At 37.4% G+C, this 11,226-nt stretch overlaps 1 long non-coding RNA gene across 1 annotated transcript; it reads left to right on the plus strand.

Annotated features, from left to right (window-relative positions):
• The first annotated feature begins 351 nt into the window (after nt 1-351).
• LOC111401936 lies at nt 352-966 on the plus strand. The gene is made up of 2 exons (XR_002704145.1): nt 352-523; nt 675-966. It is a non-coding gene; the product is annotated as an uncharacterized LOC111401936 (long non-coding RNA).
• The last annotated feature ends 10,260 nt before the right edge of the window (nt 967-11,226 follow it).

The following is an 11,226-nucleotide window of genomic DNA, read 5'->3' on the forward strand; positions in this document are numbered from 1 at the left end:
GGAATTGCGTTTCGTGCCAAGTATGCAAGTCTTAAATCTACTGTGAAAATATTAGGATTGTGAAATTGATAGGTAGATCACATCTTGCTTTTGAAGTTGAGATTTGTGCCTAACTGTGTCAATAGAAGTATCAAAACAAAAGAAGAAGTGAATTTTTTTTGTCCATTCTTTTGCTTATTGATTTTCGATGTTGCCCTTTGCCTATAACAGTCTTCTGACACTAGGATTGGCAGGAATTCAACCAGTGGAAGTGCCTGGAATTGAAAATGAAAATATTATTCGTAATGCTGGTCAACATAGCGTAACATATGTTTGGGATTTCAACCTTTATCTCTCCATTGTTTTTGACAGGTTAACGTAACTAGCATAATTGATGGTCACTCTTTTATCTTTGGAATGCCCAGGAAATCCTAGAACAGCTCGAACCGATTTTCAGTCCTCCCCCTGTCAAAACATAGTTTGTACTGAAATTCTGGCATAGAGTGCAATTGCATCAGAGGCTTTGTTCTTGTCGGAAATGGAGGTTTGGATCTAATTTTAAGTGTTACCGTAGTCGGCTTGTGTATTCTTGAACCGAGGATATTTCATTAGTTACTGCTTGGTACTTCTATAAATTTCATTTTATCCTCATTCTTTGCGCAATATGAATCATAAGAATTGAACAAATGAAACAGGTAAACAGGTGGTAATATTGAAGATCTGTACTTGCTCGTGTTACTGAGGAGATGAAGAGTGGCTATAAAAGTGCAAAACAAATGCTGGAGTTCCCATACGAGAAATTAAGTAGATGCCATATTTTTGGAACTGATACAAATCAACATTGCCAAGAATGTAGAATGTAAAATGAATAATGTTAATTTACATAAACATAAAATGTCACAACATGTAGAACTTTTAGCTTCAATGATACTATAGTATACTTTTCTACACTAACATGAAAGTATTTTGCACATTGTTCTGAGATTTTTTCAAAGTACTATAAAATTGTTACGTTTAGATGTTTGCCAAAAGCGAGAGAAACCTCATCCCTCTCTTTCCTTTTTCGCCCTCATGAATTCCATTGGAATTAGAAATGATACATTGGAAGAATCCATTGGGTTTTCTAATATCAAGAGGTTGATTGTTTCTCTCCTTGGTCAATAGTAATTGGGGGTGATATCAGCCTGTATAAATTGTTTGTGAAATATGAGCTTTAGGTCGCTATATACAATTGTTTATTTTTACTTGCATTAAATATTATTTACTATTAATCAATCTAAGACAATGTATTCATTGTTGTTATTTAAAAAGGAATTATCTATATAAAGAACACCAACAAAGCTATGACAAAAATGAAATTTATTTTGTTCATATAGGTTAAAATAGATATAATGAATAATTGGAAAAGTTAAAATTAAAAACCTACATTTTTGCTGCTTGTCAAAATCTATTACTACATAGTAAGCAATCTTCAATAATCATTTTTTTTTTAAAGTTTTACCATACACATAAAACAATTGTGGTTTTGTAAGAATACGAAATTTAAGATCTAAAAGCAATCTCAAATGGGCCCTTAGTTAATAGAGGATGAGAGGGATCTCGAAAAGTTTTTACAATTGTCTTAAATAAAGACATCAATAAATAGTTTTGTTGTCCTTTCAACAATATTTACAAAGAATAACGAATGCATGCAAAAAGTTGTCATAACGATAAATGAAAGGGAGACATATAATAATCCATAAGCTAGTCAAACGAAGACTAGGGAACCTATCGACAAGCCCAAGTGTCAAGGACCACAGCTTTACTTAGCCCCTTGACACTATCGCAGCCGTAGCTTGCCCAACTTCGACCGCTCATTGTAAATATTACTTCAAATTTGAGTTGTAATTTTCTTTTCATTGTAATAGTTATTTAAATTGTAAAATAGCTCTGATATTAGTAAACGTTTAGTATGATTCCTCGTCTTTTAAACGTCTACTCCTGTCACTTAGGTTTTTGTTCAAAATACTATTAAAGGGGGTATTAGTCATTCAAAAATCTTTCAAACTCACTGGTGTCCACCCTCTGCACCAGCAATTGTAATTTTCTGCTTTCGTCAATTGTAATGTTCAGTTTTCATCAATCAATGTTTAATTTACTTTCAATGTATTCAAATTCTCTATTGTAAGCTTTCTACAAAATTGTAATCAAATTTTTTTTTTTGTCCCAACGCGATCGAGAAAAAGTGGAAGATAGTTTAGCGGACCAGACTACTGCCGCACGGTGTCTCTTTTTGTGTCAAGAAGAAAGGCACCCTGTGAAAGTTGGTATCAGAGTTGCGACTCACGACCCTCGATAAGAAAGCTATGGATCCAATTACATCCCACACCACTGAAGTGGTAGAGCCTCAAAAGAAGGGTACTACTAAACAGGGCGTGGATGCACTTGATGAGACAACTACTAGGTTGTACTATGCCTTAGAAGGTCTCGAGGAAAAAGTCAAGATGGCCGAACACGAGATTCGTGGGTTACACATCCAACTGGATGAAAGCCAAAGGGCTTGCCCAGCAATGACTGAAGCTGCTGCAATCATTCATGATCTGCAAGATAAAATGGAAGCGTTGAGAGCTCAATTGCGGGTACTCCAAATTGCGGGTACTCCAACGTGTGGTGGGCAATGGACAAGCTCTCGTACCTGAGTATGCTCTTAGACTCAGAATTCCTGAACCGTGTACCTACGAAGGGGCACATGATGCAAAAGAAGTTGAAAACTTCTTGTTTGACATGGAACAGTACTTTCTCGCAGCTTCAATCGAAGACGAAGCTAGAAAGGTAACCACAGCTACCATGTATCTGGATGGAGATGCAAAACTATGGTGGCGAACCAAATATGCTGACATTCAAGCCAACAGGGTTCGAATAGATTCTTGGGATCTCCTCAAGGAAGCGATCAGATCGTAGTTTTTCTCGGAAAATGTCGAGTATCAAACTCGATGGGCACTTCGAGACCTGAAACACACGAGCTCTATCAGGGAGTATGTGAAATCCTTTTCAGGTATGCTGAATATTCGAGATATGTCGAAAAAAGGATAAGCTCTTCACCTTTATGGAAGGGTTGAAACCATGGACACGCACGAAACTTCAAAGACAGAAAGTTACAAATTTGAGCACGGTCATGGGAGCCGTTGAATGCTTGAACGACTACCAAACAGAATCTAGAAAAGATCGACCTTCGGGGAGTAATCAAGCAATTGGAGGTGGTAATAGACCTTACATACCCAGCTCGAACCTAAATGGGGGAGAGCGTTACTCTCAGAATAGAGAAGGAGCCTATCAAAGCACTTGTGGCTTTCAGGGAAACTATCATAATAGCCGTCAAGGAAATTTTAACGGCAGCAACAGTAACAACTAGAACACAGGAAAAGCAACGAAGGGCCGAACCGATGCCACTCCTTAATTAAAGTGCTTTTTATGTGAAGGACCTCATCAGGTGTTGGAGTGTCCTCAAAAGCGGATGGTGAATGCATATTGTCAGTTAGCAAGTGGCGGGTCAAGTTCAAAGCAAGAGGCTCCGCAAGCTAATTGTCATAGTGAGACCGACTCTGAAGAGGATGAGGACGTAGTTGGGACATTTTCACATCGGTGCAATACACTGTCGCATCGGGTTGCTGAAAAGAATGATGTCCTATTGAAAGAGGCAAAGATGGAAGAAGCGAAGGCTCGAATTTATAAGGCCAAAGGCTTAATGTATATTGATGTAAAAATCAATGGGAAGTCAATTAGGGCTATGGTAGATACTGGTGCTTCCCACGACTACCTTGTATGTACCGAAGTAGAGCGGCTCGGACTTGTTCTGGAAAAGGGTAGTGGAAAAGTCAAAGCAATCAACTCCGCTGCTCAACCAATAGCTGGAGTCGCGAAATCGGTGTTGATCAAAGCAGGTCCTTTCGAGGGAAGCACAAATTTATCTGCAGTTCAGATGGATGATTTCAAGCTTATTCTAGGATTGGAATTTCTTCGGGATACTAAGACAACATTGTTGCCATATTCGGATTCATTAATGATGATGGGTAATAAGCCGTATGTCATCCCTACACAGGTTGGGAGGATGGGCGAGAAGAGTATCTCAGCTATGCAATTTAGTAAGGGTTTTAAGAGAAATGAACCTTCTTTTTTTGCACTCTTCGATTAGAGGAGATCGAGGAGGCGAATGGTCCTATTCCAAAACCCGTTAAAAGGCTTATTCAGGAATTTGAGGACATCATGCGGGACGAATTACCAAAGAAATTTTCACCAAGAAGGACGATTGATCATGATATTGAACTTATTCCAAGCACCAAACCTCCCGCTAGGGCACCATACTGTATGTCTCAGCCTGAGCTTGAAGAGCTTAGGAAGCAATTGGGAGAAATGTTGGAGAGTGTAATCATTGTGCCTGCGAAGTCACCATACGAAGCTCCTGTATTGTTTCAGAAAAAGGTCGATGGTTCTCTTAGAATGTGCTGCGACTATCGAGCCTTGAACAAGACTACTGTAAAGAATAGCTATCCTATCCCGCTGGTTGCAGATTGCTTCGATTGACTGAGTCGGGCGAAATATTGCACAAAAATTGATCTTAGGTCCGGATACTGACAAGTTCGGATCAAGGAGGGAGACGAAGCAAAGACTACAGTGGTAACCAGATATGGGGCCTTTGAATTTAAAGTGATGCCTTTTGGTTTGACAAACGCTCCAACAATATTTTGTACTATGATGAATCAGGTACTTCACGGGTTTTTAGATGATTTTGTCATGGTGTACTTGGACGACATAGTAATCTACAGCGAGACATTGGAGGAACATGTCAAACATGTGAGACAAGTTTCTATTCAGCTATGGGAGAATGAACTCTATGCCAAGCCGTCTAAATGCTCATTTGCTCAGACATCTATCAGTTTCTTGGGTCACATCATTGAACAAGGTAAAATCCGCATGGATTCGAAGAAGGCTACAGCCATCAAAGATTGGCAACCATCAAAAATCGTACATGATGTACATTCATTTCTTAGGTTATGTAATTACTATCGAAGATTTGTGAAAGGCTACTCAGAAATTGCACTACCACTTACCGAATTGACAAAGAAGGATAAGGATTGGGATTGGTCAACTCAATACCAAACTGCTTTTGAAAGGTTGAAGAAGTCCATATGGACAAACCCGATTTTAGCCTTACTGGATATGACTAAACCATTTGAAGTTCATACTAATGCTTTAGATTTTGCACTAGCTGGAGTCCTCATGCAAGAAGGACATCCGGTAGCATACGAGAGTCGGAAGTTAAACAAGAAGAGAAGTTGCTACTCGACACATGAAAATGAATTGTTGGCAGTAGTCCATTGTCTCAGAGGATGGCGTCACTATCTGCTTGGGTCTCCATTTATTGTGAAGATAGATAACACTGCAGTTAGTCACTTCATGTCCCAACCAAAACTATCGAGCAAACAAGCTCGTTGGCAAGAATTCCTTTCAGAGTTCAATTTTATGTTAGAGTATCGTCTTGGCTCTAGTAATCGTGTTGCTGATGCTCTTAGTCGACGGGTTGATTTGGCTGCCATCTGCTCCATAGCTGCTCTTTCAGGGAGCGCCGTCTCCACGAATACTAGAGACCAAATTCAGGTACTTATGGAGAAGGGTCCGGCTACCCAATATTTGGTCAACCTCATCAAGCAGGGTAAAACTCGACAGTTCTAGCTCAATGGGGCATAGTGAAGACAAAGGGAGACCGCCCATATGTTTCTAAGGGCGGAGATCTGAGAAAATCACAAATTACAGAATGTCATGACACGATTTGGGCAGGGCATCCTGGAGAGGAACGCACTACTGCAACGTGCATTCTACTGGCCTCAAATGCGGGACGACATTGCAACATATGTAAAAACCTGTCTTATTTGTCAACAAGATAAGGCAGATCATCAGAAAAATGCGGGCTTGCTAGAGCCCCTTTCCGTCCCAACCCAGCCATTCGAAAGTGTATCGATGGACTACATTTTTGGGTTGCCAAAAGTTGAGGATTTTGGCACTATCATTGTCGTAAATGACCGTCTATCAAAATATGCAACTTTCATTACAGCGCCTAAGTATGTATCCACGGAAGAGACAACTCAACTCTTCTTCAAACATATTATCAAATACTAGGGACTACTTAAGGACATTGTCAGTAATCGAGATCTTCGTTTCACTGGCATATTTTGGACTGAGTTGTTCAAACTTCTTAGTTCAACTTTGAGCATGAGTTCTAGTTTTTACCCACAATCTGACGGACAGATGGAGCGCTTCAATTCTATGCTAGAAGAATATCTTCGGCACTTTATCTCTACTTCGCAGAAAAACTGGGTAAAACTTTTAAATGCGGTTCAGATTTGCTTCAATGCCCAAAAGAGCTCTTCCACTAATAAGAGTCATTTTGAGATTGTTACTGGCCAGCAACCGCTACTCCCTCATACAGTGCATATCGAACAAAGTACCAACTCCTCCCAAGCAAAGGACTTTTCTCAAGAGTGGAAATGAAATATTGAAATCACTTGAAGTTATCTTGAGAAAGCTCAAAAATGGTATAAAAAGGTTGTAGATCTAAAGCGCCGTTTCATTGAACTCAATGTTGGAGATCTGGTAATGGTTAAACTTCTCGACAGAAATGTTTACAAACCAACAAGAGGGAAGGACTCAAGATTGACGCCAAAATACATTGGACCATTACCCATCATGAAGAGGATTGGAAGAGTTGTATACAGAGTTGAACTCCCTTCATGGTGTAAAATCCACAAGGTTATTCATGTTAGTGTGTTGAAGCCATACTTTGCGAATAAGGAGGACGCATCTAGAAATGAGCCAAAGCAACCCGTGTTTGAACTGAAGAAAGCTGGAAAGAAAATTGTTGAAGCTATTCTTGACCATCGAATCACTCGAGCTTCTAGAAAAAATCATCAGGAGTACTTGGTCAAATGGATTGGATGCAACAACAAGGAGAATACTTGGGAAAGAGAAAAAGATTTCGGAGACTTCAAATCATTAACTGAAGCATATCATGCATTGATGGCAACGAGGACATCGCTAAAACAAATGGGGCAGAATGTCAAGGACCGCAGCTTTACTTAGCCCCTTGATACTATCCCAGCCGCAGTTTGCCCAACTTCGATAGCACATTGTAAATATTACTTCAAGATTGAGTTGTAAATTTCTTTTCATTGTAATAGTTATTTCGGTTGTAAAATAGATCTGATATTAGTAAACGTTTAGTATGATTCCTCGTCTTTTAAATGTCTACTCTTGTCACTTAGGTTTTTGTTCAGAATACTATTATAGGAGGTATTGGTCATTCAAAAATCTTTCAAGCTCACTGGTGTCCGGCCCCTGCACCAGCAATTGTAATTTTCTGCTTTCGTCAATTGTAATGTTCAGTTTTCATCAATCAATGTTCAATTTACTTTCAATGTATTCAAATTCACTATTGTAAGCTTTCTACAAAATTGTAATCAAATTTTCTTTCGTCTCCAAGCGATCGAGAAAAGGCAGAAGGTAATCTAGTGGAGCAGACTACTGCCGCACGGTATTCCTTTCTGTGCCAAAAAGAAAGGCACCTCGTGAAACCAAGGCAAGTTGGGCATGATATGATAGTGTCATCCTCCTTGAAAGTTTAGGAGTCCTATTAGTTTGCACCATATGTAGGTGAATCGTAGAGAATATGTCCCATTGGAGTTAAGATGCACTAGGATACTATGGTTGGAGTATTAAAGTCCTAGTAGTATACCATCAATGGAGAGGTTGAGATCGAACTGTGTATCTTGATCTATGTACTTAGCATCTTGATCTATGTACTTAGCTTGGGCTACCTAGGCCACGAGGTCCTTGAGAAAAGGTTGGGGGGTTATATCTACCCTTGTGTCTTGAGTTGCATACTGAGCTCAGACTTTTGAAGTCAAGTCTGTGTTTTATCGTGTTGAAGATCTTTTAAGTTGATTATGCACGTTGCCATTCAATTAACCTAATAACACTGCACAAAAGAAAAATATTAAAACATGTTTACATGGCTGACAGTGAATAAAATAAAAGTTTGTTGGATAAATATCGTCTAGATGAAGGATAAGGTGCTTGTAGACTCACGAGGCCACTTAGACATCGTCCAATGCTAAGGGTAGTTAACATAATCTCATTTCGACGTTTAAATAGCTAAAAATGAGCTTAGAAAATAATGGAATAGTGTGATGAATGATGGATCAATTCTTTCTACATTCATCACACCATTGAACAATCCTTCGAGGTGGATCTAATTCTAATGGCTCGGAGTTAAAAGAGGTCAAATCCCTTGCCCATTTTTGGGGGTCTTTAGATATATACCCAAAATATTCGATCTCTTCTCATTTTTACTAGTCATGAGAGATGATATTCAAGAATACCAAATTTAGATTTGAAATAACAAATCTACTAGAAAATAACTCATCCATAAAATCATCTCTACGACCAAAATTGATCACAATCCCAAAATTTTCTCACAATTCATATTCTTAAAATTAATTATAGATTATCGTTGGTAGTTTGAAGTTGCAATATTTGATTTTCGAGATAAACATCTGATTTCATTGTAGTTGTTGCAATTTGAAGTTTCATTCGATTTTTTGAATGCACTTGGAAGTTGCATAAAGTTTCATTTGAGTCACAACTGAATATAGCAGACTTCAATTTTTATCTACCAACAATGATCCAAACATTGTGTCTAGGGTTGTCAATGATTGGATTTTGATCAGAATTCGATGAGATTAATGAATGATGGATTTATGGTCTCAATCCGACAACTCGATCAAGATTAGAATATGACAATTCTTAACTAAATGAAGCAAACATAGATATAGATCAATCCAATCTGATAACAACCCGATCTGATTTATTATAATAATACAATATTTTTTTTTATATTATCACATAATTTATTACACACACATATACATACATATATTATTTTGAAACTTGTAATATACTTTACACATAATTTTCAAATAATAAATAATATTAGGTAATAGTATAATGTTGTTAATTGAAATATTTGGAGAGTTTTTAATTTTTTATTGAATAAATAAGATAAAAAATAATTAATTATCTTATAAATTAAACAACCAAAGAGGTCAATAGTTGGAGTTGCTTTCATTGTTCCCAACTTCCCACTTTCCACATCGGATACTTACCGGAATATCACATGATTTGTAATCTATAAATAAGTGGGCCAAAAATTGGGTAAAAAAATTATTTGCACCTTTTAATTGCAGAGCTTAGAAGTTGAGTAATATAAAATTTTGAGGAAAAATTTCACAAATCATGTATTAAGTATGGATAATTCAAAAATCAGGTTTTAAGTATAAAATGTAAAAATCAAATATTAGCTAATTAATTAAAAATATTTATTAATCAAGTATAATAAGGTCATAATTATACAATTATTGATCACATGTACATAATTATAGGTTACAACTAGTCATATATTATTTCGAGGTCATAAATCAAAAATTTTATAGGTCACAATTTATTTCATTGGTCATAGATAAAAAAAAATTATAGATCACAATTTATCTATCGATCCCATATTTTCAAATTTGTTAGTCACTGATTATTTTTTAATCATAAATTATCGAGTTTAAGATTTTAATAGTTAGTCACAGAGAACTAAATAATTGCTCATATATAACCGAACACCCAATCTCGACCCCGACTCCGATCCACCACCAATACATGGTCATAAATCTACCAAATAGTTGGTCACAAATCACCCGTCATCCCATCCACTATCGTTGCCACCACCGTTACCGCCACTGCCAACAATAACAATAATAACACAACACCACGGCCACCAACATCACCACCACCAATCATATCTGAACCCACCAACCCACCACACTCTACATCTGCATCACAACAAACTGGTCAAACACCATGCACACCGACAAAGCCACTACCACCGTTCCCATAGCACATACCTATAATACCACTGTACCCACAGCCACATACCCACTACCACCGCATCCAACCACATACTATCACCACCACCACCAATCAGATCGGAACCCACCACACCACACCACACCACACCACACCACACCACAGCACCACAACCACCAACGATTATTGGTGTGTAAGATGAGCGGTAGGGCACAGCTCACTTGCGACATCATTATCACCACTACGCGCAGTACTAGATGTCGCGACTCGTGACAGTTCTCTTCCAGTTGTGATATCGCTGTGCCGGAGATTTTCTTCCAAGAGCGCCATTGTTACTATTGAGAGAAAAGAGAGGTTAGAGAGAAAAAAAAAGACGGGTGTTGGGTCTATTGTCGTCACCGTCGATTTCAATTTTGTCAGTTGCAGTAAAGAGATAGAGAAAAGGTGGGACATCATTGACCACGATCTTCGACAACACCTTCTAGTGGTGGTTTGTGAGACCAGTTATTTGGGGTGGGGAGAGTGGATAGTGGGTGAGATAGTAGAATGAAATAATTAGGGTTTGGAATATCTAATTTGTGAAGAATGAAACTTCAGCCCTGATTTTTGAATTGAAATCTCTAAATACCTGCTATTATGTAATTTCCACAAATTTTTATCTTTCTAGTTTATTCAATTTCGAATCTAATATCTGATAACATATGAAATTAGATATGAAATTAACACTCAAATATCCGTTGAATTATCGAATGAAATCGGATAAATTCTCTTATTGGATCGAATTGAATCTATTCAGATTCGATCTATATCCGATCAATTTACATTCCTAATTGTGCCCTAATGGTGGCAAAAAAAGACGCCCCATCTCTAGGTGCATCCCAACCCGAACCTGCTCTGTGAAGAAAAAAAATTAAAAATAAATTTATTTTTGGACAATTCACCCGTTAAAAATTCATTTTGAATTTGTATTTTATTCTCTAATAATAGCATAACTCGAAATTTTAAAAATATTTAAAAAAAATAAAATAATAATAATAATAATAATAATAATAAATTGCATGCCACCGTCCCACTCCCGCCCCGAACCGAGGTACTTTTGAAAAGCTCCAAGTCACACAACCACTTTTCAAATTGACCAAAAAAATTTTGCCATTCACCAAAAGGGTCTTTTGAAGAGTAAATGTCATTTTTGCCCTTATTATGTTTTCTAATTACAAAAACATATCATTTGTTTAAAAGACAATAATAACCTCTTTCAAAAAATTAATAAACCTAAACACTTCTACTTAAATTTCAAAACGAAAT

This window comes from Olea europaea, chromosome 10 (assembly GCF_002742605.1).
Source record: "Olea europaea var. sylvestris chromosome 10, O_europaea_v1, whole genome shotgun sequence".
Classification (NCBI taxonomy): domain Eukaryota; kingdom Viridiplantae; phylum Streptophyta; class Magnoliopsida; order Lamiales; family Oleaceae; genus Olea; species Olea europaea.